At 36.9% G+C, this 5602-nt stretch overlaps 1 pseudogene; it reads left to right on the top strand.

Annotated features, from left to right (window-relative positions):
* Nucleotides 1-4735: 4735 nt before the first annotated feature.
* On the top strand, nucleotides 4736-5082 carry LOC133061502 (small ribosomal subunit protein eS26-like; annotated as a pseudogene).
* Nucleotides 5083-5602: the final 520 nt, after the last annotated feature.

Genomic DNA, 5602 nt, shown 5'->3' with positions numbered 1-5602 from the left:
ATCTGCGAATCTCAGGTTATTGATATTTCCCCTCGCAATCTTGATTCCAGCTTGGGGTGCACATAGTTTTTGAAGTTAGAGTTTTAGTTTTCTTTGGACAAATATTCAGGAGTGAAATTACTAGGTCATATAGTAGCTCTATTTTTAGTTTTTTGGGGGAAACACTATACTGCTTCCCACAATGGCTGCATTAATTTTCATTCCCATCAACAGTGCACAAGAGTTCCTGTTGCTCCACACTCCTGCCAGCACTTGTTATTTGTTGTCTTTTTGATGACAACCATTAGGACAGATGTGGAGTGATGTCTCATTGTGACTTTGCTTGCATTTCCCTGATTATGAGTGATGGTGAGCATCTTTCCCCATGTCTATTGGCCATCTGTATTTCTTTGGAAAAATGTCTGGAAAGATCTTATGGTTATTTTTCAATTAAATTGCTTATATTTTTGGTATTGACCATATCATTTGCAAATATATTCCCCCATTCAGTAGGTTGCCTCTTTGTTTTCTTAACGGTTTCCCACATTGTGCAATGTAGTCCCATTTGTTTAATTTTGCTTTTGTTTCCATTGTCTCAGCAGATAGATCCAAAAATACTGCTAATACTGATGTGGAAGAACATACTGCCTCTGTTTTCGTCTAGGCTTTTCAGAGTTTAAGTTCTTACATTTAAGTCTTTAATCCATTTGAGTTTATTTTTGTATATGTTGTGAAAGAATAGCTTCATCTTTTACATATAGCTGTCTGGATTTCCCAATGCTACTTATTAAAGAGACTGTCTTTCTTGCATTATATATTCTTGCCTCCTTCGTTACAGATCAACTAACCATAATTGTGCATGGGTATTTGCTGGACTCTCTATTCTCTTCCATTAATTTATGAGTCTTTTTTTGCACCAGAACCATACTATTTTGTTAATTATTTTTTCATTGAGAGTTGAAGGTCTTATCCTAGAAGTGTAACTCATAGTGGGAACTCTGACAGACAGCAAGTGGGAGGTTTATGTTTTTTGATTGAGACAGCATGCCAATTAAATAAGTAGCTCTTTCTCTATTCCGTTAGATGACTGGTGACCTGTTTGTCATAAATCATTGTAAGAAAATTTTCATAGAAATGATGCAAGGATTAAATTATTTTCTGTATTCTGTATTAGAACAATATCAACAATAGAGAGTAAAAGAATGTAAGACTTTTAGATCCTGGGAGCCTGCCAACCACATGGAAGGCAACAGAATCCAGTGTGGTATAGTAATTAAGAGAAGAACCTGGAATATCTGCTCCTTTCAAAATTCAGGTCAGGCATTAGTAGCAATAGGATCTTAGGACCAATTTACTTAACCTCTGTAAATTACTTTCCTCATCTATAACAGCAGTACTTACTTTATAGAGATATAGCAAGAATCCAATTTTTTTTAAATCAACATAAGGCACTTACCACTGCTTAGCAATTATCAAGGCCTATATAAATATGAGTTATATGTTTCTGCCACTTTATCCATTGTTTTCTCCATCTATATGCCATGAAGTGATAGGACCAGATACCATGATCTTAGTTTTTTTAATGTTGAGTTTTAAGCCAGCTTTTTCACCCTCCTCTTTTACCCTCATCAAGAGGCTCTTTAGTTCCTCTTCATTTTCTGCCATAAGGGTGGTGTCAGCTGCATATCTGAGGTTATTGATACTTCTCCTGGCAATCTTGATTTCAGCTTGAGCTTCATCCAGCCCAGCATTTTGCATGATGTACTCTACATATAAGTTAAATAAACAGGATAAGAATATACAGTCTTGATGTACTCCTTTCCAGTGTACTCCAATATGGAACCAGTCCATTGTTCCATGTCTGGTTTTAACTGTTGCTTCTTGATCTCCATACAGATTTCTTGGGATGCAGGTGAGGTAGTCTGGCATTTCCTCCTCTTTAAGAATTTTCCAAGGTGTGTTGTGATCCACACAGTCAAAGGCTTTGGCATAGTCAATAAAGCAAAAGTAGATGCCTTTCTGGAACTCTCTTGCTTTTTCTACAATCCAACAGTTGTTGGCAATTTGATGTCTGGTTCCTCTGCCTTTTCTAAAACCAGCTTGAACATCTGGAAGTTCTTGGTTCACGTACTATTGAAGCATTACTTGCAGAACTTTGAGCATTAATTTTCTAGCCTGTGAAACGAGTGCAATTGTGCAGTAGTTTGAACATTCTTTGGCATTGCCTTTCTTTGAGATTGGAATGAAAACTGACCTTTTCCAGTCCTGTGGCCACTGCTGAGTTTTCCAAATTGGCTGACATATTGAGTGCAGCACTTTCACAACATCCTCTTTTAGGATTTGAAATAGCTCAACTTGAATTCCATCACCTCCACTAGCTCTCTTCATAGAGATGTTTCCTAAGACCCACTTGACTTCGCATTCCAGGATGTCTGGCTCTAGGTGAGTGATTACACCGTCATGGTTATCTGGGTCATAAAGATCTTTTTTGTACAGTTCTTCTGTGTATTCTTGCCTCCTCTTAATATCTTCTGTTTCTGTCCTTTATTGTGCCCATCTTTGCATGAAATGTTCCCTTAGTATCTCTAATTTTCTTGAAGAGATCTCTGGTCTTTCCCATTCTATTATTTTCCTCTATTTCTTTGCACTGATCACTGAGGAAGGCTTTCTTATCTCTCCTTGCTACTCTTTGGAACTCTGCATTCAGATGGGTATATCTTTCCTTTTCTCCTGCTGGAAACAGTGGCAGACTTTATTTTCTTTTTCTCCAAAATCACTGCAGATGGTGACTGCAGCCATGAAATTAAAATATGCTCACTCCTTGGGGGAAAAAAAAAAAAAACCTATGAATAACCTGAACATTAAAAAGCAGAGACATTATTTTGCCAACAAATGTCTGTCTAGTCAAACCTGTCATTTTTCCAGCAGTCATGTATGGTTGTGAGAGTTAGGCCATAAAGAAAACAGCGCTGAAGAATTGATGCTTTTGAACTGTGGTGTGGGAGAAAACTCTTGAGAGTCCCTTGGATTGCAAGGAGATCAAACTAGTCAATTCTAATCAGTCCTGAATACTCATTGGAAGGACTGATGCTGAAGCTGAAGCTCCAACAGTTTGACCACCTGATGCGAAGAACTGACTCATTGGAAAAGACCCTGATGCTGGGCAAGATGAAGGCAGGAGAAGGGGACGACAGAGGATGAGATGGGTGTATGACATCACCAACTCGGTGGACATGAGTTTGAGTGGGGTCAGGGAACTGGTGATGGACAGGGAGGCCTGGTGTACTGCTCTCCACGGCATCACAAGGAGTCGGACATGACTGAGCGACTGAACTGAACTGAATATCTTATTTATGGTCAGGGCGTGTGTCTTTTTTTTTAAGCAAATAATTAATGAATGACATTAAGGTCTTACTCACTGAATATTTCACAAGTACCTGCTTATTACAGAACTTTAGTAGACACTACTCACTTAGAGAAATACAAATGTACATCTTTTTAAAATTCCTAGACTGAGAGTTCCCACAGATGGGAGACGGGGGTTGGGGGAGGTCCTATATTTGTATTGCTTTATTTTTAGCATCTGACATGGAACATGTAGATAACAAATACTGCTGAATCAATAAATGAATGATGAACCCTTAAACCTAATTACTAATATTTTCATAATTAAATCTTCCATTTAACTATATTCTTATTTCTTAACTCATCTTTTCTCTTAGATAAGTCCCAATTCACGTATAATTGTGCTTCAGCCTAGAAAAGTATACATTTCTTCCTCAAGAAAACAGTAGTTTGGTCCCTCTGTCCTAAAATAATTTGGATTATTATGGCCCTTTACAACACCCTTCTTAAGCCCTAAGTTTCTCTCTGACAACTATGCCCTTTCCCAACATCTTATTTTCCGTGACAACAGGACAAAATAAGAGTTGGCCCTTTATCTGGAGGGGGATTTTTTTTAACCCTGTAATTCCTGTTTCCCATAAGAAACAGCCAGAATATGGCACAAGTCAATATAATTTGGTATGCATCATTATGATTACACAGGAATTGTGACTCTCGTAAAGCATACCTTTTTATGCAGTGACCAGGATGAAATGGAGTTCACAATTACTCACGTTAAGAATAGGGCTTCTGACTAGGGCTTCTATCTTTGTATCCCTAGGAGATGATTCAGTCCCTAACATACATCTGGAGTGATTGTCCAGTAAGTGATTGCTGACTGTTGACTCATTACTTCAAAATGCCAGACTAATATAAAATAAGAATAAAATTTTCTATGATTTTTATGATTAGAATAAACATGGAAAGGATATACTTATGAAAGACAATGTTAGAAAATATAGGATGAATGCAATGTATATAAAAGAGTATCCCTGATTTCTCAATGAATTGACAAATCTTGAAAAGTTTTTTTTTTTTTTTAATTTCTAGGAAATAGGAGTCATTAATAGTTTTGTACTCGAAGTCATAAGAAGAATCAGTTTTTAAGTTCAAGACAAAGTTGATAACTCAAGACCAAACTTTGTTGTCTAAAACAATTTAAAAGTATTGTAGTTAGGTCACCTGAGTAAAGGACTAAAAAAGATGTATTGAAATGTTAATATTCGTATATTTCTCCTTTTGTTCTTTTCAGTCTTCACTCGCCTTCCTCCCTCAAGAAAATGTACTCTTTTATCAGTCCATTCTCTGAAAGTTCATGCAGGGACTTAAAGAATGAGTGGAAAGAATCTTCTCTCAAGTCCTCACTTCCAAGATGACCAAGGAAAGAAGGAACAGTGGTCATGCCAAAAGGGGCATGGCCATGTGCCGCCTATTCACTGTACCAACTATGCCTGATGCGTGTCAGAGGACAAGGCCATTGAGAAGTCATCACTTGGAACACAAGAGAGGCTATAGCCATCAGGGTCATTTCTGAAGGAGTGTTTGACGCCAATATGCTTCCCAAGCCATACGTAAAACTACAATACCGCAGGAGTTGTACCATTCACAACATGGGAGTCAGGAATCGTTCTCACTAAGTCAGGACAGACCGAACACCTCCATCCACCCTAATTTAGACCTGTGGGTACTGTCCCAAGACCTCCACCAAAACCTGTGTAAGGATATAAGTCCATAAAGACTTACTTAAAGAAATAAGTAAGAAATACTGTTCTGTGAAAATATAAGAAAATGGAAATTATACTTAAAAAAATAAAGAATGAATAGAAATAAGCAAGACTAAAGAGGAAAATTTTCAAGATATAAGAATCTTCATGACTTAAAATTCAGGCATTTTTTTGGAGAGGAAGGAAGAAAGATTCAAAAAATAAGAGGTTTATAAGAATCTGGAGGTGGTGAATAAAAAAGGAGACTAAAAAAGGATGACTTTTGGAAGTACTTTTATGAGATAAATTTAATTAAAACTTAGAGTTTTTTGAGAGATACAAGTTTAACTAGTATCACATAGCAATTACCTTTTTTACACACTGGTATCTTTGTTCTGTTTTAATGATGCTAAAACTGGGCCATGTGGGTCTCTAAGGTGATATTAGAAAAATGCTTAATGGATTGGAAACAGGAGCTGCTAGACAAAAAGGATTCTAACATTAGTTAATCATCAATTATTACATGTATTATTCTA

This window comes from Dama dama, chromosome 9 (genome assembly GCF_033118175.1).
Source record: "Dama dama isolate Ldn47 chromosome 9, ASM3311817v1, whole genome shotgun sequence".
Lineage (NCBI taxonomy): Eukaryota > Metazoa > Chordata > Mammalia > Artiodactyla > Cervidae > Dama > Dama dama.
This window is presented reverse-complemented; position numbering and strand designations above follow the sequence as displayed.